This window comes from Macrobrachium nipponense, chromosome 31, assembly GCF_015104395.2.
Source record: "Macrobrachium nipponense isolate FS-2020 chromosome 31, ASM1510439v2, whole genome shotgun sequence".
In the NCBI taxonomy this organism is placed as follows: domain Eukaryota; kingdom Metazoa; phylum Arthropoda; class Malacostraca; order Decapoda; family Palaemonidae; genus Macrobrachium; species Macrobrachium nipponense.
Window position 1 is genome coordinate 30,491,500 of NC_061093.1, and position 26,321 is coordinate 30,517,820.

The following is a 26,321-nucleotide window of genomic DNA, read 5'->3' on the forward strand; positions in this document are numbered from 1 at the left end:
CGGGCCTAATTACTCTCACCCAAAACCGGTATCCTGATGCGTGATATCCAGCACTCAGCCTCAGCTGGCAACTGCCCCGGGAGAGCCTGTTTCTCCAGACTCGAGGGTGCCACTCGATCCCTTCCGAGGGCGTCGGGCCGCGGGGCTTGTCAGTGTCGGCTTCGGCGGTCAGACCGACGAGGGGAGTGCGAATCTGAGGGGAGAGTGTAAAACTAAGCAGTCATTACTAAGCAAGGAAAGAAACGATAAATGAGGGAGTGAGGATTATATATATATATATATATATATATATATATATATATATATATATAATATATATATATATACATATACATGTATAATATAAATATGCGCGTGTATGTATATACATATTTTTATACATATATATATATAGACATTATATGTATATATATATATATATATATATATATATATATATATATATATATATATATATATATAGTGCCTCACTTCCATCTTTTATAATTTTTTTCTTGCTTTGTAATGACTGCTTATATAGATATAAGCAGTCATTACTCTGTCAAACTGATGATTGTCTTTTGCTCATTCTTTTAGAATCTCTTTACATCAAGAAACTGTCTCCTACCTTAAACAACCAAACTACCTCCACACTGTTACATAATGCTTAACTGCCTATTACTCACATTCTCTCTCTCTCTCTCTCTCTCTCTCTCTCTCTCTCTCTCTCTCTCTCTCCCTTGTACTTATACATATAAAAAAGAGAGTAATAGTAGTGCAGAAGATAAGAGGCAATTCGAAAAGCTATTAGATATGCTACTATAATACAATATTCAACAAATAAATCACCTGCCAACAAGAAAGGAAAATACTTTAGACCTAGTATTTGTGAACGAGATGAATTATGTTAAAGAAATAGTAGTTTATAATGCGAGTATTTCAGACCATAATGTCATAGAATTAACAGTCCATTCCAAAGCAAGTGAAAACAGAGATAAACAAGAAATGAAAAAGTGGGAAGGATATGGAAAATACAACTTCTACAGTAAAAATATAAAATGGTCAGAAATAAATGAAGAATTAAACAAAGATTGGGATAACATTTTCGTAATTGATGACATAAGGGTAAATACGGAGATATTATATAAAATATTAGAGAAAATAGTGGATAAATATATACCGAAGAAGAAAAGTAAACATCAGTCATGCATACCAAGAGACAGAAGGATCTTGTTCCAGAAAATCAGAAAGTGGAAAAAAGGTCTTGCAAAAGAAAAAAATGCATGGAAAGTTATAGAACTGAAAAATGGGACTTGGAAGAAAAAAACCCTAATAAATATCAAGCAAAACCCCAAACTATTATACTCATACGCAAAAAAGATGAATAAAAGAAGAATAGAAATAGGCCCTCTAAGAATTGAATGGAGGTTAACGAATGAAAAAAAGGAAATTTGTAACATATTGGCAGAACGATGTAAGAGAGAATTCACCCCAGAATAGATAATGAAGATAATGATATAGAAGTAAGGGACGAAAATAGTGAATATTTAGCTGACATAGATATTAATGAAGCTGATATTGTGCAGGCTATTAATGAAATTAAAAATGGAGCTGCAGCAGGGCCTGATGGAGTTCCTGCTATTTTGTTAAAGAAAGTAGTTCATTCTATCGCAAAGCCACTTGCAATATTATTAAGACAAAGTGTAGATACAGGCAAGATTTATGATGAGCACAAATTAGCATATATTACCCCTACTTTCAAAAGTGGATCAAGACTAGAGGCAAGTAATTATAGGCCTGTGAGTCTAACATCACATATTATGAAAGTGTATGAAAGGGTAATGAAGGAAAATATTACGAAACATTTAATAAAAAATAATTTGTTTAATATAGGACAACACGGTTTCGTACCCGGAAAAAGTACACAAACCCAACTGTTAGTCCACCGTGAGAACATATTAAAAAATATGAAAAGCGGAAATGAAACAGATGTGGTTTATCTAGACTTTGCAAAAGCTTTTGACAAGGTAGACCATAATATATTAGCAAAGAAAATTAGAAAACACAATATCGTGGATAAAGTAGGAAGATGGTTAAAAGAATTTTTACACAACAGAAAACAGATAGTTATTGCAAACGATGAGAAATCGGATGAAGCCAAGGTAATATCAGGTGTGCCACAAGGTACAGTATTAGCTGCAATACTGTTTGTTATTATGATTGAAGACATAGACAGTAATGTTAAGGATTCGGTAGTGAGTAGTTTCGCTGATGACACAAGAATAAGTAGAGAAATTACTTGTGATGAAGATAGGAACGCTCTACAAAGAGACCTTAACAAAGTATATGATTGGGCAGAGGTAAATAGGATGGTATTTAACTCTGATAAATTTGAATCAATAAATTATGGAGACAGAGAAGAAAAGCTATATGCATATAGGGGACCTAATAATGAGACAATCACAAATAAGGAAGCAGTTAAAGACCTTGGTGTGATGATGAATAGGAACATGTTATGCAATGATCAAATAGCAATTCTATTGGCAAAATGTAAAGCAAAAATGGGAATGTTGTTACGGCACTTCAAAACAAGAAAAGCTGAACACATGATTATGCTTTATAAAACATATGTTCGTAGTCCACTTGAATATTGCAATATGATATGGTACCCACACTATCAAAAGGATATTGCACAAATAGAGAGTGTACAAAGGTCTTTTACAGCTAGAATAGAAGAAGTTAAGGACCTTGACTACTGGGAAAGACTACAATCCTTAAAATTATATAGTCTAGAAAGGAGAAGAGAACGCTACATGATAATTCAGGCAGGAAACAGATAGAAGGAATAGTAGAAAACATCATGGAACTAAAAATATCAGAAAGAGCAAGCAGAGGTAGATTAATAGTGCCCAAAACTATACCAGGAAAAATAAGGAAAGCACACAGGACATTAATCCACTACGCACCAGCATCGATAATGCAGCGTCTATTCAATGCGTTGCCAGCTCATCTGAGAAATATATCGGGAGTGAGCGTAGATGTGTTTAAGAATAAGCTCGACAAATATCTAAACTGCATCCCAGACCATCCAAGATTGGAAGATGCAAAATATACCGGGAGATGTACTAGCAACTCTCTGGTAGACATTAGAGGTGCCTCACACTGAGGGACCTGGGGCAACCCGAACAAAATGTAAGGTCTGTAAGGTAAAGTAAGGTCTTGTTTTGATTCCTCCTACATCATCTTTGGACTATGCTATTTTCCATCAGTTAACAACCAAACCTCTTAACAGTAAGTCTGGCAGAATCTTTTTTTTATTTTTTCAATTTATATTTTTCATTTTGTTTTTGGGTGTTTTATTTTACTAAGTTATTCAGTGTTTTAATTTGCTTTTAGCTCAAAGTCACTTTGAAGTTTTTATTTTTCTTTTAGCTTAATGACAAACTATATTTCTTATAATTATTAGGTTATTTTAGCATAATTTTTAATATTGTAAAAATTAATTCTATTTATAGCCCTGAAGATGGAAAAGGATTCCCGAAACGTAGGCGTCAATAAAAAGAAGAAATGATCTCCAGTCTTCTCGCTGTCCTCTTCATTATTAAACTTAAGCTCAACAGGAGCGAAAATCTTACAACTTGTATATATATATATATATATATATATATATATATATATATATATATATATATATATATATATATATATGATAATACCCGTCGTTGCTCAGGATAAAAAAAACGTGTGTATTTATAATTATTTGTATGCCCCCATCATGGTCTGCGCCCATCTAACTATCTTCAAATAATGCACTTGGTGCTATTAACCTACGTTTCTAATTTAAATATTATGGACAAAATAATCAGAAGGTTGTATTGAGAAGGGGGCATGGGGTGTCTCTAGGGCACCAAACGTTCTTATAGTGATTTATAAATAATAGAATTGGTGTCAGTAACCAATGCTTTAAATTTTATCAAATTCGGCCCCAAAGCATGAATGTTATATTTAAAGGGTGCCACCCCCCCACCACCACCACAAGCGCCCTCAACGGCTTTATAGGTATTTTGAAATAACGCAATTAGCAGCAATAGCCTAGCTTTCAAATTTGAACCAACTCGGCCCAAAATTAATAAAGTTACATTTTAGGGCTGGGGAGTTTAGAAGTAATAACTTTTTAGGGGGTTATATATATTTTTAAGATAATCTAATTAGCTTATGCTCGAACCATGTGTTAGCATAAACCCTGTGCCGAATTTCATACTGGTCGGTTCACTGGTGCAGACGTGCACTTGGAACAAACAGACAAACAAACAAACAGACAGGTTTCTCCATTTACACATACACACACACACACACACACACACACACACATATATATATATATATATATATATATATATATATATTATATATATATACATATATATATATATATATATATATATATGTAATATATATATTATATATATATATATATAATATATATATATATATATATATATATATATATATATATATATATATATATATATATATATATATATATATATATATATATATATATATATGTATGTATATGAGGATTTTGTCCCATCACCGTGATTTTTTATACACAAATATTAAGCTACAGATGTAGTTTGATATCCAATTTGTTCTCCCTCGAAAATAATAGGATCATGTATCGTTCAGAAGGAATTAAAACCAAATCATTTATAACCTTGAATTCAGTGCACATTAGAACCGTTTTTCGGTGCAAGATGTAGACAAAAGTAGCCATAATTATAAACTCATCGTTCAGATAAAGACACTTATCAGTGGTCCTCTTAGTTTCACATCAAATAAACTTAACATAAAAAGAAGCCAAAGATGGGACCTGCCTTTTTCATTAGGCAAATGTATGCAGTTTCGATCACTATGTACGGTTCATTCAATTATAGGCCTAAATCATTTATCATTGTTACGTATTCATGGCAGCGGAATTATGCAATTTGCAATTATGCAATTCAACGGTAGTGATTGTTGACATATTTGCTGATTTTGTTACGAATACCACTGAGCCATAAATAAAATATTTTGTTAGGAAAATCATGGAACCTTAGATTGAATATTTAGTTACGAATATCAGTGAACCTTAGATTTAATATTTTTGACGAATTTCATTGAACCTTTAATTGCATAATCTTTTACAAATGTCATTGAATCTTAAATTGATTTTTTTGCTAACTTTATTAAACTTTAGATTGACCTTAAAAATTATTATTTATCAGTATTAATGAAACTTAAAATAAATATTTTTTATGAATATTATTTGAACCTTAAAACTGAACCTAAATTAAATATTCTATTACAAACATCAATGAACCATAAATGAAATATTACCAATGTCATGTAACCTTAAATTATTATTCTCTTACGAATATCATTGAATGTTAAATTATATATTCTCTTACGAATATCGTTGAACCTTCAATTTAATATTCTGTTACGAATATCATTGGCCCTTAAATTTGATATTCTCTTACGAATATCACCAAACTTTAAGTTGAATATTTTGTTAAAAGTAAATTTGGGCCTAAAATTAAGTGTTTTTCACGAATGTCATTGAATCTTACGTTAAATTTTTTTTGGTGAATTTCACTGAACCATAATTGAATATTTTTTACGAATATCATTGAACCTTAAATGAAATATTCCTTTACGATTATTGATTCTTGAAATGAATTTTCTCTTAGTAATATATTTGAACTTTAAATTGAATATTTTGTTACGAATGTCCCGGAATCTTGAATTTAACATTTCGTTACGTATTTCATTGAACCCTGAATTTAACATTTTGTGGCGAATATCATTGAACTTTCTTTGAGTTAAATATTTTCATTAATACTTTTATTTAGTGGAACAGAAGGTTAGGGGAAAACGTTTATTTAATAGCTTATAATTGAGCTGAATTCAAATGCAAACAATAATAATAATAATAATAATAATAATAATAATAATAATAAAATAATAATAATAATAAGAATAATAATAATAATAATAATAATAATAATAATTTTTTTTTTTTTGGGCTCTGTGATAGAGCAAAAAAATAAATAAACAATAAATAATAATAATAATAATAATAATAATAATAATAATAATAATTAATAATAATAATAATAATAATAATAATAATAATAATAATAATGACGCAAAATCGCGGATACATTAGAATTCCTAAATAAAATATGGATCAAATGCAGGTCTCTCAAGCGAAAGGCAAGAGTGTTTCCAACTAATATACATAGATACCCTTACAATATAAAGGTCTATAAACTTTGTTTTGAAAAGGGAAATATGATATTGAAAATGTCTGTGATACAGTGCTTTTTCGTTTCTGTATATTAATTTGAAATGACAACCGAGGTTCTGAAAGTGTGTATATCTTTATAATTTAATATTCAGAATGAAAAATAATTTGGCCTAATGTATAAGGAATGCTTGAATTTGATGAATCCACCTCGGGTCCCACTTTCCATCATCGAAATACTTTCAGCATTGATTTATATTCCAAACTAGTAACATCATATCAAGAATTAATCAGATAACCGCAATATGTACTCTGAAAATGCTGTTTAACAACTGAAAGTGACATTACGGCTTTTGTTTCTGATTTATGATGCAAAATATAAATCTCCTATAACATTTCACAGCTTTTGACCGCTGTTATGCTTCCATGCCACTGCTATGTGCTGGACATGAAGACCACCATAAACTATTCACAATATTTACAGTGAACAAACAGACTGAATTTGGATATCAGCTCCGAAAAGCATTGGTTTCTTTCCTATTGCTACGTGCTACCAAATGTTGAGATGAGCTATTTCTTCAATATTGACATAAAAGTAATTTTTTACGTTGTCCTTTCTTTTCGATAGAGTTCACACAAAAAATATGAAGTTATAATATTTTCAAGAGGTTTGCCCACTCAGAATGCGTCTTATTATTATTATTTTTTTTTTTGTCAAGTACACAAAGTGCACAAAAGCAAAATGACAGCAGTGTTTGACAGTTCCAAACGAATCAGAGCTGCTGCCAGTAAATGCGTGACACCTTGGTTCTTAGCAGAGTCGTTTGTGATTCACACGTTCATCGTATTATTTCAGTATTGAGAAAGGCAATGAGTGGGTGAGACTTCAAAGACCAATAACCATCAAGAGTTTAAGTTGAGGGCAGTCGCTAATCAGATATGTGACATTAGACCTCGACAACGGACATCAAAATTATGTCTCCTAATCACCGGGGGAATCAATCGGACAACAGTTGTCAAGGGAGGTCAAAGGTCGGCCGTAAATGTGCAAAAGGGTTGGCCATAATTTAATGAATTTCTAGAATTTCTACAGCTTATGCCTAGGTATATAAATGAGTACTAAAACTATAAGAAAAATCTATACAAACTTTAACTAGTGACGATAAAAGGTACTTATGGTAAATTAATCTATGAGGGGTCGTTTCAGCGTCCTTAAGTGTGTGTATATATGAGTGTCTGTGTGTGTGTTTGTTTGTTTTGCAAAAAAGAAGAAAACAGGAAACCTAATCTGTTATGGGGTTATCGCCCAGCAAACTCCCAACCGCACAGCCTTAGCAAAGAATTGGGTATCTCAAGGGAAATCAAGGGTTTGGATTAAGGGTACCTTAACAACTTCACTCCCATTTTACAATTTTAAGAAAACCCTGCTTATTTCCATGAAGCAAACAGTTGTGCCACTAAGTAATTTTTTTACTCCTCAACCTTTCAAGTAATAAAACAAATTTTTTAAATTTAATTTCAAGACGATAAGCAAACGAAAATACTAAAATCTAATAATTAAATGAGCATACTTTTTATGTGAAAACTTACTTCAATGCAAGGCAAATATGCCCAAAACTCTAAAAAGAATTTTTTACTAACTATAAGATTTACCATAAATAGTGGTCTAGTGCAGTTCATTTGCAAGGCGAAGTTTTGCCGTTGCAACGGAACATCAAAATCTTCCTGTGTATATTGTATATTATATATGTATATAAATATATATATACATATATATGACTGGTAAAAATGTTCTGTAACAACAGAATTCCATCTAATAAAAGGAGCCCATAAAAACACCAAAATATAGAGAGAAAAGTACTATATTTCAGAGACTGCTGTCTCCCTCTTCAGGAGGATGAATGAGACAAGTTTACAGAAAAGGTGGTATTTATGCCAAGAGGTCCATCCACAGGCAAGCCAATTTAGGTCACCCCCGCTGATAATCTTCCTTTAATCTTCTTAAGTGTTGGTTGAATGAAAACCTTGTCGATCGTATCTGAAATCCATGCTCCTTTTGAGATGTTCATTACCTGCCTCTCTTTTATTAAGGCCGATTCCATCATTTGACTCTTGTACCGGCAGTTGCTGCTATAAATTACACGTGACAAATTCCAGTTTATTCTATGGTTATTTTCATTTATATGGTTGAAAATAGCCGAGTTCTGTTGTCCATACCTAACTACCATTTGTGTTGTATTAATCTCTGGGGAAGTGATTTACCTGTAAATCCGATATAAGATTGGTCACAGTCCTGGCATGGGATTTCGTAAACCCCGGTGTCCTTGGGAGATGTCTTTTGTTGGACGTTAATCAGGGATTTGGCTAAGGTGTTTGGGTAAGTAAATGCAAAAGGGTTAGATTTTCCGAGGGTGTGGGTTACTCTCTTAATCGTGTCCAGGTGAGGAATTTTTATTTTATTGTTGGGTGTGTGGTGTGTGTGTGTGTGTGTGTGTATTTATATTACGAATAATATTCTCATTAAGATATCAGCACTTATTACTAAGGAGCATTGGGTGCTTTTGCTAATCAATCAAAGTAACACTGGTAGATGTATCTGAATTAGAATCACAACAGGAGCTGTTATAGTTTATTCAAACGTCAAGCAGGTTGAGTGACTTACATTTACATAAATGATCAACTCCCTCCTGACAATACGTTAATGGATGTATGATACTATGTATATATATACTATATATATATATATATATTATATATATAATATAATATTATATATATATATATACATATATATATACATTCATACATACATAGTATCATGCATACATTTTATAAATATATATACGCGTTCATACATACATAGTATCATACATACATTAACGTATTGTCAGGAGGGAGTTGATCATTTATGTTGTGATTCTAATTCAGATACATCTACCAGTGTTACTTTGATTAGCAAAAGCACCAAATGCTCCTTAGTAATAAGTGCTGATATCTTAATGAGAATTGTAATGCCAAATCTATTTACATATTCATTAAATCACTGTTAAACCATATGCCTTATTATCTTGGACACTTTTAGAATACATTTTAATATGTGATCCAGTGCAGTAAATGAGATTTACTAAATCCGTCTTAACAAAGTGTGAACGCTTCATCATCTGTCTGGTATATTTTAACTTCAACTACGGTAATGCAGAGTCAATGATGAATGAATATGTGAAGTATATAACTCTCTCTCGTCTCTCATTAATACATAATTGGTAGCGTGAATAATTTATATATTTCCTAGTTGTTCCCAAAAGGATGTATGTTGGCGAACCTTATATAATGGCCGTGTAGAATATATTTGCATTAATTAAGACTATATCCAGTACAAATAGAGAGAAATGAGTCATAAATAGGGATTTGCTTTACTTAATGCTCGTAATCTCGGTGTTTACGGTGAATAATAAAGACAGCATTCCGGTTCAGAACAATGACTAACTCTCTCATCGTGTATAAACATGAAATTACTTTTCAGTGTCGAAGGACTGCAATACTCTTCAACAGTTTGTTTCCATCTGTCTATCTGTCTGTCTTTCTGTAAATAGATAGATTAATATATAGATAGATAAAAATTATTGAAGACTATTGCAGGCCTTCGACATTTTGAGTAAACATAAAATTACTTTTCACAAAATGCCGGAGGACTGAAATAGTCTTCAAATTATTTTGTTTCTATCTATCTTTCTATCTATCTATCTATCTATCTATCTATCTATCTATCTATCTAGATAGATAGATAGATAGATAGATAGATAGATAGATAGATAGATAGATAGATAGATAGATAGATAGATAGATAGATAGATACAAATGAGTGAAAACTATTGCAGTCTTTCGACATTTACTATTGCAGTCTTTCGACATTTTCTGTAAAGTAATTTCATATTTATTTACAATTAGAGAATTCGTCATTGTTCTGACCAATGGGAACCGGACTGCTGTCTTATTATTCACCGTAAACATCGAGATTACGAGCATTAGGTAAAGCAAATCCCTATTTATGACTCATTTCTCTCTATTTGTACTGGATATATCCTTAATTAAAGCAAATATATTCTCAACGACCATTATATATAAGGTTCGCAAACATACGTGCTTTGGGAACATAACCAGGAAATATAAAACTTATTCACTCTACCAATTACATATACATTTATCATTGACACTGCATTAGCGTAGTTGAAGTTAAAATAAATCAGACGGATGGTGTAGTGTTCACATTTTGTTATGACGGATTTAGCAGATCTCAGTTACTGAACTGGATCACATATTAAAATGTATCCTAAAATTGTCCAGGTTATTAAGGAAGATGGTTGAACAGTGATTAATGGATATATACGTAAATCGTTTTATTCTTATAATTCCAATCAAGATATCAGCACTTATTACTAAAGAGCATTGGTTGCTTTTGCTAATCAACCAACATTCCAGAGTAACAATGATAGATGCATCTGAATTAGAATCACAACAGGCGCTGATATAGTTTATTCAAACGCCCAGCAGGTTGGATGTGTGTCTATGTGTGTCTGTACTAACAATTGCATATGCAAATAAATTCATCAAATATTCCTCTTAAATAAGATGACTGTTACCTTTCCACTGGCCATAATGAAACGTGTCCATCTATAAGCTACCCAACGATATCTGGATGACACCTACAAAGGGAGGCGGGAGGGAGGAGCCAAGAGAAACCATAGGTAGGCGCGACAGACGCTTTACAAGATCACTCCATTCATGATTATTCACAGCCGGCAAAGACATCAAAGGTGACCAGGTGGTCGTGATGCGAACTGGCAAAGCCTTAAAGCCTTTGTAGAGCTCAGGAGGGCTTCGTCGTCGCAGGCGCTGGGCTTAAAGCAACGTCCAGGGTTGCCTTTGCCCTCGCCTTTAACTGCAGGAGTTGCTGATGTCCCCTCCTGGATCTCTCTGGTCATGGACGTCGATTCACTCATAGAGTCTCCGCAGCCAAATTGCCGTTAAATCCCCATTGTATGAAGTCACTTTGAACACCAGAAGGATTCGAGTAACGAGTAGGGAGCTGAGGGCGAGATGGCTGTATGCAAGTCCATGGAAACGTAAGATACTGGAAACGTTGGTTTGCTCTTTCATGTAGGAGTCAACATATAGTCACTGTCATGAAATGTACGTATGCATGTATTTGCACAACACATATTTATATACATAAATGTAACTCTGCATTCAATGGCCAATGGTATATGATATAGAACAAAACAAGAAACAAATGGTTGTAGCTTAAAATCAAGCGAAGATATATTCCCTACTCAGGCGTTAAAGAAGCTTAAAGAGCCAATACGAAAGAAACCGTAACAAAAGTCACCAATGATAAAAGCATTTAACGTTCAATTATAGTTTTATCATCATTATTCGCGTGATACAAGTGTAACATTATTAATATAAATATAGTGCTGAACAAATACGATTAATGTGCTCTGTTGTTTATTTCTTCGAAAAAGTACATTTTTAAAGTATTTCCTAAATGGTATTGTGTATATAAACGCACTCGTATTTAACCATTGCGATTCAAGCCTAGTTACACATTTTCTGCAATTACTGTGCTGAATATATTTTCCTCTGAAATAAGATACTCTCTTCATTTTTATTGCATATTATAGCACCCATCCATTAGTTCTGTATGCTCATTTTTAGTTTATCATCGAAATATACATTGATTTTTTAAAATAAAATGAGGTGTCACTCAAAGCTACCATTTCATATAATTATTAAAGAACGTTCTTATTAAAGATCAAATTATTCATAAATTATGATTACCTGTCATTTCAAAATTAATGGAGGTAAGTAGTGTTTGCCTGCGGTGTTACCCTCCAGGACTAATTGTGCAAATAGAAAGGGTTAAATGATCTTTTGAAAAAGAAAGATTATTCCATTTTCGTTAATGAATGCTCTACCTGATTATAAACTTTTTAAGAGATTAAAAGGACAAAGCAAGGGAGGACTAATGAGAGTAGAAAAACGTCTTCATTTTTCAAAGAAATTAAATTCTACAAAAAGTCTAGGAAGAATGATCTATTACAAAGTTAATTTCTGAAACACCAACAATTTCTGCACTGAAAATTACACGACTCGCAATGCATCATCATCATTGTTTTTACCATTTATTTCTGCACAAAATGTCCGAGACATTTGAGCAAAATCTTTAGGTCAGTGCCACCCACTAACAACGGGAAAGCTTATAGAGTAATATTAACCGCCAATTTACACTTTTGCCTCACAACCTCATGGCATAATTAAAGTTAGCTTTTACTGAGAAAATTCATGGATGCTTTTACGTTTTATGCAACAAATAACAAGAACTTAATTCGCAGAACACAAATTTACAGTTGGATGGCTTTTGTCCACGTGTGTACCAAGAGGAAAATTCTCTGCAGTTCCTAGCTACAGTGAAAGTGGTATTTTGCAATAAATACATTTTGGAACGTACATCCTATCCCACTGACCTTTACTTATTTCGCAAGAAGACTTGCCATGTCAACTGAAAACTGAAGTATGCTATTAAACATTCAAAACTCTGAAAAAAATATATATGTGTGTGAGTATGTATATACTCACACACATATATATTAACAAAGATTTTTTATATGGATAAAACATTATATATATATATATGGATACAATATATATATATATATATATATATATATATATATATATATATATATATATATATATATATGTTTTCGCCATTATGAATACTGAAAGAGAAAAATGGCGAAACATAAGCATTATACAATAGTCTACTAAAATAGATATATATATATATATCTATATATATATATATATACTATATATATATATATATATATATATATTCTATTTTAGTAAGACTATGTATAAATGCTTATGTTTCGCCATTTTTCTCTTTCAGTATTTATAATGGCGAAACATATAATATATAATATATATATATATATTATATATATATATATATATATATATATAATTGTTTTATCCATATAAAATCTTTGTTAATGCGTTCGTGCGTAGGCCGATATGAAAAGCCGAATACCTCATCGACGGCTGAGGAGGTCACTTAATGAATATATGTGGGAAGTTTGATCAAGTGTTTTTAACAGGTTCTGGAAAAACCTAGCTAACTTTGTGAGGTGTCATTAAGACAACTCAATAACGGTTGAACCATGCAACATGACAGATATATAAGCGAGGTGAACTGTCTTGGGGAAAAATCGGATCAGAATAAGATGAAATGGCCACAGTTAGACTAACTATGAACTGATTTCTAATTCATTACTTATAATGGCAAAACATAAGCATTTATACATAGAGTAACTGGTTCTGTGTTCTAGTTCTCCTATACCCCGGGGTATTTTATTCCAAATGTTACTATATTTCCCTTAGGAAAGTTAGACGAAAATTTACATTTGTGAAAAAATTTGTCTGATCCTGAAAAAAATGGTTAATTTTGGTTACTAGAGGTTGTGACAGCAATTTTTTTTTTAGTTTAGATATAGATTATTTTACGGCACGGCACGAGTTGGTTACGTGCTCGACTACCGATCTCAGGGTCCGGGTTCAATTCACCGCTCTACCAACACGAAATCAGCTTGATTTACTCGACAATTTACCTATCTTCTTTTCAATCATTGCGGCTTTACAGAAGCTTGGAAATACAATCATTTTTATCCTGACCATCTCACTCACTCATTTAAACTGAGGAATATAGATTTACTTATTCGTATTTTTCACATGATTGTGTTTTTGAATTACGAATTTCGACAACTTCACGATTCTGGTAGACTACCCTCAATCACGAATTAGCAACGTGTGACAAGAGTTTTTTTTTTTTTTTTTTTTTTTTTGGTATAGCAGAATTCCAAGTAACTATAAAGTCTCACACCACTTAGAAAAATATATATGGAGTAATTACCTTGCACAGTTCAGATATTAAATGGAAGAAACAGCTACAGAAACAGCGAGTTAGATTTTTTCAGTGTTCAAAAGTAGAGTGAAAATTAACAGAAGCATTCAACAATTACTGTAGCACGGTATTTCAGAATCTATTCACTTAAAGAAAATCTACCATCGTTAGGTATTTACCCTGAATTCGAATTGATGTAACGGTACCAGGGAGCTAAGGAGACCTAGTACAGCAAACTGACAATAATATATCGTTAGACTGAAAGGTATGCGTGAGTAAGAGCAATATGTGACATCAATAGCTTATAACTTTTTTTACTTATTAATTTTCTTACGTTGCCATATTGAGGAAGATTTTCGCAGAAACCGCTGGAAAGTGAGAGAATGGCACCATAAATATCATGACTAGCGTATAGTTATCCAATCTTATAATGTAAGTGAAATTTATTGTGACAAGAAAATTCATAATCATGGCAAATTCGCCGCTTCACATTCTAAATCCTTAACTCTCGGTTTTGTATGGTCAGCAGTACCATTCGATCAGCATGAGTCATAGGAGATTATAGTGTTAAAGAAGATATATACGTTATTCATTCAAAAAATGACTTTGCATAGAATAAAAAAACTATAAATGAATCCTAACAATAAAATCCAACATTTGAAATACATATTGGTTACAGGAACTTATGAATACGGAAAGTATAAGATGCAAAACTCATGCGCGTTTTATCTTTTCAAATCATTATAAAATTAAAGTTATCAGCCTTCTTATCAATATATATGAAGTGAATGCAGATTTATTAAGAACCGGAAGAGTATCCATTTACCACATTAGGAAGAAAACATCAGTATAATTTTTGTCGTTGTAGTTGATAAAACATTTATTAATTCCGGTATAAATTTAAATCTTCCATAAAATTGAAATTCTTTGTTTCATTGATTCATTCTTGGTTTTTTTTCGCTTACATTTACATTCTACGTCTCCGGAAAGAATGGAGTTAAAATAATAAAAAACGTCTGGTTTTTTTATATTCGTGTATTATCTTCTCAGTTTTATTTGTACATTAAACTGGCCAATAGTTATAGAGGCTCTCACACAGAGGAAGCGGGTAATTAGTGATTTGTTTGATCTAATCTCTCTTGAAACCTACACAGCTATCAATGTTAGGGGCTTTATAGAACATTAGGCTCTCTTGCACACTCGGTAATGGCCTCTTTTAAAGTATTGTAACTAAACGATATTATATTATTCTTTACGGGATCTGTATCTGATAAATTTCTAAGGCCACATATTCTCAAGTTCTAATGATGTTGGCGGTGCTTTGTTCACTTTGAAACGAACGTTAGCATCAAGAATCAGTGAAATGCATAAAGCATCTTGTACATTAATAAGTGCAATATTACTGTAATGTGCTCCCGTTATTTAGTGATTTGATAACTGCCACAGATAATATTCTTTTTCACATTACCAAAATAAACCCGGGGTAATCTTTCTCCTTAATACAAATGTATAAAGTAAAGTAGGTACTCAGAATATCATTAGTCCGAGATTTTGCTCGTGAGACGAAAACCACTTTTAGTCGTGTCTAACATATTTCCGAAATCAGGAAAAAATGACTAAGCATTGTCATTACTAAATAAAATATACAGTGCTGCAAAGATGCAAGTTAAGGTAATCTCTCTCTCTCTCTCTCTCTCTCTCTCTCTCTCTCTCTCTCCTGAATAAATTTCCATAAAGATTTCAAGTATCGCTAACAAAATTTCATCAATCATGTTGATTTATTTTGCTTTTTACTGAAATAATGTTTTTATTGGCCACATTAACTTCAGAAGAGGAGATCCGGTTTTTGATTCATTTCAGTCTAATTACACTGCACAAATTGGGTACATTTTTATGATCAGGAATTATGATTTATGAATCTCGTCATTGCGTGTTTTTGCTTCATATTTTCATTCTGAGTTCACTGGCTTCTGATTGGAAAGAATTTTGCAGATAAGATTTTAAAAATGTTGCAGCCATCATCATACGTTTGACAAAGCAAGGTACTGACTCATAATTAAAGAGGAAAAAATGACCCGAACTGTACCAGTATGGGGATATTGGGTAAAGAAATTCACAGTTATGTAACTGTCAAAACATATTTTAAAATAAAGATCTATAGAGAGCTTTCGAGAATCTGTACGATTCTCCTTAGCAACTGATAAGGAACATTTTTTTATCATTATGAAGATATTCTTTAAGAAACTTTCAAACTGTGAATTCCTGCCAGTAGCCACTTGAAATTCTTCAAAAGCTCAGGATTACACTCTGAGTATTTGCATTTTACTAATATTGTTGCCAAAATTTTGGGTAAAAATTGCACAGTGAAGTTACCAGAAATTGTCAGATTTAGAACAACTGTACGAACTATAAAACTCCTCTGACAAATTCGTATGATTGTAGATCAAGTTCTCTCATTTTCCTGGGTCAAAAGAGCCAGCGATAAGAATAATCGAGTATAGCTTTGGGTAAATTGTTCTTTATATTTTTTTCAGTTACTTGCAAATATATATTGTATATTATGGAAGTCCCATTTAACACTGTGAAATTAATAGAAATAGGTCATTCAAAATCCCTTGTTCTTACCAGACCTAAAAAATGTGTAGCAGCAACAGGAAATGATTTAGAATTTTCTATCAAAAGCGTACCTAGCGCACTGTCTTAGTCATGGGTTTTACGATGAATCACTTTTATTCTTTAGTTAAAGGTGTCTATTGTTATTTTTTGAAAAATCAATTTTCTTACTCTGCAGGGGCTTCCTTGGCTTTCCGTAGCCTTGGATTGAGGTTTGTTGCATCAAGGTGCATTCAGCCACACTTTTCTTTCCACTAAGAAATAAGAATGCCCGTCATCACTACTGTGTCCAGATTGAATTTTCATTAACAGACAGACAACCTCTTTCTTCCTGCCTGCTTAGAACGCAGCTGCCACTGTAATAATTCCCTCAGTCCTTTATATCAAGCAGTACAAACTAAAACCGGAAAGGTACTGAGTGAAGTTTGATAAATGCACCAATTTTCGAAGTGAATTCCGAACGCGTGGGAACATACGTTAAAAGCTGCCAGGTACCATGCCTCTTTTTAGAAAAATATACATAATCTTCCTTCAATTAAAATTTTATTTATAAAAAGTCAAATATATTCTACTCGATAATGGCCACAGTTACGTAACGTCACTTTACGAAAAATCAATAAAATTTTTATGGAAAAGTTATCGCAATGTCCAGAATTCTGTTTCTCTTTTAAAATAAATGGATCTGAGATTGCAATATGATTTGATGCGTTTTCCAAGAGAATTATATATATATATAAATATAATATATATATATATATATATATATATATATATATATATATATATATATATATATCTATATATATATATAGATATAGATATATATATATATATATATATATAATATATATATATATATATATCATATATATAAATATATATATAATACTATATATATATATATATATAGAGAGAGAGAGAGAGAGAGAGAGAGAGAGGAGAGAGAGAGAGAGAGAGAGAGAGGTATATATACAAAACATTTCCTTTTTTATCATGAATATCACCAGAAATCTGCTTTTCGAAACATAATTAATGTTAGCCCGTACGCTGTTATTTAAAAACAACAAATACTTGAAATTAATACTCATGCTGATAACTCGTGATCATAATAAAAGTGTGAATTCAATATTTTTTTATGACATGAGAAATAGAAATGATTGCATAGCAACATATTTCCGGAAACCATTTGCAAATACAGTCCGTTGCACCGCCAACTCAGAGCTTTAAATAATAAAAAAAAAAGGTGAATCAGAGTACTTCGTTAAATAAATTTGAAATTTGGTGCAAGTCAACTATAGTTGTGAAATGTAATTATTTCTTTCTGTATTCAGTGTTAAGGGTAGAGCTTTGGAACATAAAACTTTATATAACAAAATGGTAACTTTCACTCATCTTCAAAGGGGGAGTTCGAATTGTAGGAAGACAAGCATTCCCATTCCTATAGATACTCTTCAATTTGACAGCATTCCTTGTGACAAGATATTTTCAGCTTCCAAAATTAATGTAAATGAATAAATGAAATGGAAGATTGTGAACAATTATAAGTGTTTATGTGTGAATGCATTGAATAGCCTTTGCACATTTTTCCTATTGTTTCTTTATGAGAGAGAGAGAGAGAGAGAGAGAGAGAGAGAGAGAGAGAGAGAGAGGAATGATGTTTACTGTTTTGATCTCTCCGCAAATTAGAAATATTATATGAAATTAACCAATATGGCTCGTGATCGAGGAAGCCAGATGTATTCTCGAATATGGATTCAACAAGTAGCTAATGAAAAAGTTTTTGTTATGGGATTCCTTGGTTGATTTCTGCTTAAAAGTATTGAATTTTTATTATTTTATTCGAATTTACTAAATTTACATCTTTATTTTTTCTTTATCTTGAAACAGTCATTTGATCCTCCTTGAAAGACAACCATGGGTAGATATTAAAGCTAAATATAACATGTTTTGAAGGTAAGAGAAAATTCTGGTAAAAATTTTGACAACTTTCGTTATTGGATCAATTGCAGTCATGTTCACAAAGTTTGTCCATATTTCATTACATATTTAAAATTCTAACACAACGAAAGAATTGTTATTGCTAATAGTTGCATAAATGTACAAAACCTCAAAAAAAAAACCTATAAGTAGGAATTAGCCAAAAATAAAAATAAATTGCTTACAAATGCATGTAAGAGGCAACTTCCTAAAATCAAGTACGCAGAAAACCAAATTTATGCCTCTCCTTCCATCAAATATTTCTGAAGAGTTAAACAAGCTCAGAAAACCAAACTCGTTTATAGGAACCTAGGAATCGAAAAGTTCCTTTAAGGACGCTTACGGCAATAACTCTTCATCTGTAACCGAATACGTTTCCTAGAATAAGATCTGGCATGGCAGGGAGAGTTATATCTGTGGATACCCTCCACAAATAACTCGCCGATTAATTATAGATAACTTACGCCACCAACGCGTTTATGTGAAGGGTCCCTGACATTTGCATAAACATGAGGCACAGTTGATCAGGAATATAGCATTAGCTGGCTTAGAGAGAGATCAGGATGCTTCAGCGGTACTTTTTGGTGACTAAAAATTGATAAGTGGACAGTTAGCCGTTTATAGAGAGAGAGAGAGAGAGAGAGAGAGAGAGAGAGAGAGAGAGAGAGAGAGACCACACACACATATTTGATGCCTCTTAAAATCTGGATACATGGATACATCTTGTAAAGTGATGAAGTCTTTTTCTTTTTCTAAAACGGGTGCAAAACCATTATTTACCTAGAGTAACAAACATTTATATTAATACTACCGAGCATATTTTCAACATTCGATATTATTTCTTTTCAGTTATGTTGTCATTTCCTTTCTTGTTCTAAAAAATAAATTCGTGTCATTACTGTTCTAAACCCTAAAATTTTTTGTAAAAATAAATAATTGTGTTTATCACGTTCGTTGTGGAAATGGAATAATCACCCCTTACCTCCTGGAGATTTATGATTGAAATAAATGAGGAAAAATCATTTTCTGAATGGTAAATTGAGAAATCATTTTCTGAATGGGTAAAACTTGGAGGCACTTGTAATTTACAATTACCTATTCATCATCGTCGCAGATTGATGACAATTATCGTCGTAATGGCTTGAGAAATATGGATATGTCATCAGTCTTAAGCGTTTCATTTTGACCTTTTATTAGCGTAAAGTACTTATATCAGTATCCAATATTCCAAGGTCAAGATATTAGTTGGAAGAAAAAATTTATATTACTGTACCATTAAAATAATGTAATTTCTCTTTTAGGCTTGAAAATATTATGAAGAAACTACGAAACGCGTCGCAAATAAAATGTGGTGGTTCCTAACCTACTAAGCTCTTCTTTTCCTACTGAGGCTGAGATTTCCAAAACATCTGTCTACTTTCACTGAACTAGCTAGATTCATGATGTCTCTGTTATTGCGAAAGGAAATGTTACTAAATGATTTGATTGGTGCTTTCCTAATAAATAGCATTTTTCAGTCCAAACAAGGCAAGCGAATGAGATGAAAAGCTACTAGGTTTAGGATACCATTTCGCATTTGCATATCCAGTAGCTTGATTTCATAACATTTACCGTGCTTTCAAAACAATATACATGGCATATCAACTGGAATATCTTTCATTTATGTATACAAAGGCTAGCTATAAAAATATGCTTTATTACATGACTATTCGAAATATTTGTGGTGCGGCCGTTGAACTAAAAACCGCTGCCGAGGCAAATACTTCAGAATAATATAAACAAAACGGGATGCACCGCCAGTTGATTTTTCCGGTGACAGGATTGCTAACATTGATGGAATGAATTAAAGGGATATGGAGTTCACGCATAAACTAATGGAAATATGATTGTTACGGTTACCACCATCTCCCAGGAAAGGAACTTTTATAGCTTTATTTCGTTGAATATATATAAAAAAAGATCATAGGTTGGAAATATATATTTTACTTATACTGGCCGTGTTTACTGAACCTGGAATATTCAATATTAAAAAAATCTTTAGAATCTGAGAATGCAAATGCCAGTGTCATCATTACCGTCAATATCTAGATATTAGTTCGTGCATTTTATTTATTTTTTATTTTTTTTTTTTCTGAATACCTAATACGTACATTTTATTCTCTGGGAAGGAAATCTTAGCTTTACCTTTGAACGGCCAAAATCATGGTTCACATATAATAACATAGAAATAAGAATTTCACATTCTTTTTCCATAAAACCTTATCAGTGATTAAAATCTAGAAATTATAAAACATACATCAGCTTATGAAGTATAAAATTAACCCTTTATTAACAGAGTGAAGCACTTATTTTGTTCTTCGTGAATATTAATCGCTAACAAAAGTTTGAGATTAAAGTTAAGAATTTCGCATATAAAATATTACTAAGGTCTTTTCCAGTCCTGTCAAAGATATCTTGCTTTTAAACGAAAAGCTGAATGTTTCGCCTTGACTGTCAAAGGCAAAGGAATTAAAATTTTATCATGTTACTCGAGTCAGATATAAAGAGATGGTTGCGGTGTTTTCTTTTCCCAAGATACAGCACGATAAAATTGTACTCTTTTTCTTTAATTAAACAATATCAGAAAACGAAGAATTTTCAGAAATCCAAATTTGGTTAATTATGTATCACGCAAGAAAATTCTCTGAATGTGTTATTCGCGTAGCAAGCGGGTCATATAACTTGTTTCTGGGTATGCAAGGTATCAAAGATTGCCTTTGAATATTTTCATAGAAGTTTTCCTTTACGTGAAGAAACTGAACGCACTGAATTCTTTCCGTTCAAACTGCTTCAGGATAGAGTTGGCTACATCATTTAGAAAATTCCATGGACTTTTACCAATGATAATTAATATCTGTTCTGCCGTTGCAAAAGTAAAATTTCATTTATCGTTAGCGTAAATTATTCCAGTTTACACCCGCCTTACTTCACACAAAACGTCGAATTATTCTCTCTAGAAGTTAATGAAAAACTGGCAACTTTCTTATTACTTTACTCGATAAATATTATAAATAACATTTTCCGCTAGCTCTTTTTGCTCTCATCATTTCACTAGGAAGTATTTCACTCTTCCTCTTTATCAAAAGTCCACAAACTTTCTAAGAACGACAAAAGCAGGAATAACCTTAAACAAGATGTTTGCGCTTTATAAAAATGGTCTTCGATTGCCGATATATGCAAAAGCCATCATTCCTGTTTCGGAAATGATAGAAACAAATACTCTCTATTTGCATATCAGGGTTTATCGAATAAGAACAACTGCGGGATCTTTTTTTATATATTAGAAACCTTGAATGATAAAAAACAAACTAACGAGCACAGATTGCATATAGAATTAAAGGAAGGATGAAAGATCTTTCAGTTATATGCATTCATACCAGAAACTCGGTAATGATTCAGGGTTGGGGTTAATTTTTTAGTTAGAATGTTTTTTTTTTAAGTGTACACCTCCGTTTTCAGAGATAACTTTAAAAAATAACTAAATGATGCATGAAACATCTAATAAAGAATAAAATAAGTATCTAAAAAAGCTAAGTTCTTCCTCGAAATAAACAAAGTTGCTATACTTTTTGTCAAATTAAAAAAAAACAAAAAACAAAAACTCTTAAAACCTTATGAATACTTTCAACCTTCCATTACGTTTTAAATTACGCTCTGAAAGCCCTGACCAAAGAATTTACATCAGAAGGACCATGCGGGAAAACGTGCCATCGTATTGACCGTGTAGGAATGGAATCGCTAATAAGAATAGACGGCATTCCGGCTAATTTCTATTCCGAGGATTTTAACAAGAGTTTTGGAAACAATAGCAGATCAGTAGAAGATGTTGATGGCAGTCTACTCTTTATTTATTTATTTTTTTTTTTTCTTTTTGAAGCATACTGACAGCATATGGAATGGCTTAGGAATATATTCTACTCATGTCAAGTATATATTTACTTAGAAATTTCGTAGTAAGAATTCTTAACCGTACTTAGGCGACCTTGCGAAATAAGGTCAGTTAGTATGTCATAAACAAAATTTAATCTGCCACATTCTAATAAGATATCGAATCAATATGTGGACCTATTGACAACATTGCACCCATGCAATTTCATCACATTAGAACTGAGCATTCGCTTCTGAAAATATCTTAATTTTTAACTATTGAGTAGCTTGTGCTAATGCAAGGTGCTACAAAATTAATATTGGAAACAAAAATCGTTGGCATTGAGTCAGAATGTTCTAAGTTACGGCATAATATTCTTAGGATAAGAATGGAAAATTTTTTTTTTAATTTTCAAGAGCAATGAAATCGCTTCAATCTGGATTCTAAGTCTCTGAGTACAATTATTGTAGCAATCACTCTCTCTCTCTCTCTCTCTCTCTCTCTCTCTCTCTCTCTCTCTCTCTCTCACACGAATGCAGAACTGAGCCGAAGGACCACTTTTCAATTTAAAGTCAATAAACAGGAGCAGTGACGAAGTCAACCTATCTTCTCCATTCTCGCAGTTCCTTTTATTCCCTGTCCATTGTCCCTCATGTTTATGCAAATGTTCGGTTCCCTCCCCGTAAGCGATTGGCTGCGCATTTTATCAATGATTAATCGGCGAGTTGTTTGCGGAGCGTATTTTCGGAAACGATTCCCGTTCCCGAGTCTTCTCTCATTCCCGCAGTCGTATTTGGCGTGAGATAGCAGAAATTTATATCGAATGGCGCCATTACTGGAACTCCGCTGTTAGAATGAACAGTTTTACTTAGACTGAACGATGTCTTTTATTTCTCAACACAACGAGAGGTTATTCCGTGAACAATCCGGATTCTTTGCTTTTCTATGAACTCATCTCTCTCTCTCTCTCTCTCTCTCTCTCTCTCTCTCTCTCTCTCTCTCTCTCTCTCTCGTTTAGTTTTCCAGGTTACTTAGAACATGTCTTTTATTTCTCAACACAACGAGAGGTTATTCCGTGAACAATCCGGATTTCTTTGCTTTTTCTAATGAAACTCAATCTCTCTCTCTCTCTCTCTCTTCTCTCTCTCGCTCTCTCTCTCTCTCTCCTTCTCTCTCACCTCTCTCTCTCTTCTCGTTTAGTTTTCCAGGTTACTTAGAACGATGTCTTTTATTTCTCAACACAACGAGAGGTTATTCCGTGAACAATCCGGATTCTTTGCTTTTCTATGAACTCCTCTCTCTCTCTCTCTCTCTCTCTCTCTCTCTCTCTCTCTCTCTCTCTCTCTCTCTCTCTCTCTCTCGTTTAGTTTTCCAGGTTTCTTTCACATGAAGCTTACAGTTGCTGTTGGGTACCAAATTGGCTTTTGGAAGTATTGAAGTATTGTGTTAAAACTCTACTAATGAAGCTTAACCGTGAGTTTTAAATCGAGTGACTATATTCAAGAGACTAAATATTTGTGACGAATCTTAGCACGTGATGGTTCGGTATTTCATCGTTGTTTAACGTCCACATATACAGAACTCAGTGTACGTAACGTCTACCTTGCGAAAACATTCTAGACTCGTTCCGGCAGCTTTGAAACTTTTTGTTTTCGTAATTTTTGCATTTGTAAGAAAACCAAAAGGATTTTTTCCTGGATATCATAAAGCTTTCCTTCGTCACTGTTATTGGACTTTGTGTTCTCGTCCTCTTTCATCTCCGCCTGGAATATTGCTCTCACATTTCAAGCGTTGCCAGTTTCGTCTGTCTTCTTTAACGGACAGAATTAAAAGCGCTTCGTCTGTTTAACTTTTTTTTAATACAAAAGTGATGTTTCTTTCTTATCAGCAGGAATTAATTTGTGGCTTCCTGTCTTTTAAGATCTAAGAAAGGATCAGTCACCCAGGATGTCTCGTACCATACACCGAACATCCTCTTTCAACTTTGAACTGTTTGTCATTTTATATTTTGATTTATATAATTTTTGTCAGTTATTAAGTCCCCTACCGTCTGTCATAATTCTCCATCCTATAAATGATAATGGTAATGGTACTGGTTTTCTTATAAATTTAGATACTATTTCCTCGTCGTATTTCTTATTTACTTATTGTTCTTTTTCGTAATTTACTTTTTGAAACATTTTAATCAAAATTATATTTTACAAGTAACTCGTGAAATTCGTCTTTTCATTTTTTTATGGAATTAATTAAGTTTGACCAGAGATTGTAGTGGTAGTTTGGAGATCTTTTGTGTCTAATACAAAAGAAAACGTGTTATTCTAGTTTAGGAATTTCAGAAATTAACCGTTTTAGTCAAGTAGTTGTAAATCGGTCAATGGCAACCAAATAAAAGGTGTTCTTATATGGCATCAAATAATATTATATTAAATAGAATAAATAATAATTATATAGATATATATAATTAATATGATTAGTTAATATTAGAATATATATATAAATAATAATTAATAATTAGAGATATATTATAAATTATTAATTAGTAATTATAATTAATATTATACACATATATATATATATATATATATAATATAATATATATATATTTCGGTATATATATATATATAATAATATACAGTATATATATATATTTTATATATATATCTCTTATACATACCTTCCCTATCAACTCTCTCTCTCTCTCTCTCTCTCTCTCTCTCTCTTATTGAAAACGACTGCTAGACCACTTTTGATTTTCGATTCAACAAACAATGGTGTTGGTTCATTCCCGTCTTTTCCAATCTACGCTCGACCCCGCCCCGGCTCTTATTCCATCCTGGTCCGTTCTGTCTCGTTTATGCAAATTTTCGTTCCCTTTTAGGCCAGTGATTGGCAGCACAAGTTATCTGTAATTAATCGCCGAGTTGTTTGTGGGTCTGTATCCTCTGAAACATTTCTGCCTTCCCGCACAGTCTCTTATTCGTGGAATCACATTTAAAATTTAAAGCCTTAGGTGTGAGTTAAACTTTTTCCATTTGGTTTGTTGGCCTCAAATAACATGATTATAAGTTAAACATTTTTTTTTTCACTGTTTTCGTTTGGAATTCATTTACTTTCGTTTGTTAAGTCGAAAGTCTACATACCAATATGTTTTTTCTTCTGACATACTACTAGGTAAAAAAAAATAACTTTATCAAATTGAACATTTAATTCTGCTTTTCTACCTCGCTTTTCGCTTACTCGGGGAGTAAGCCTACAAACTGCTTTGTTGTTGTCTTTGTTGTTGTTGTTCTTGCTGTTGTTGTTCATGTTCGAGGAAAGCATAGCCTATGGAAAAGCGTAAAAAGCTCTGAAAACGGTGTTTCGTGTTGCGTTAAAGATACAGGAATTTTAGGAGAGGATATTTATGATTTTTTTATTGGAATAAAATCGTAAAAAATAAATAATGTGCATATTAACAGTACTGAACAGTTATATCTGATAAAATATAGCGTATTTATTTTAATTTTCATTGGTGAAGCAACGTGTTATTTGACCGTAGATTTTAGCACGCACCCCGAGTAAGCTGGAGGTCGGATCACGCTTTGTTTCCAATT

The 26,321-nt window shown here is 32.5% G+C and overlaps 1 pseudogene; it reads right to left on the reverse strand.

Moving 5' to 3' along the window:
* The window catches only part of LOC135206809 (uncharacterized), a 139,807-nt pseudogene extending 113,773 nt beyond the window's left edge, over nt 1-26,034 (reverse strand).
* Between the last annotated feature and the right edge of the window lie 287 nt (nt 26,035-26,321).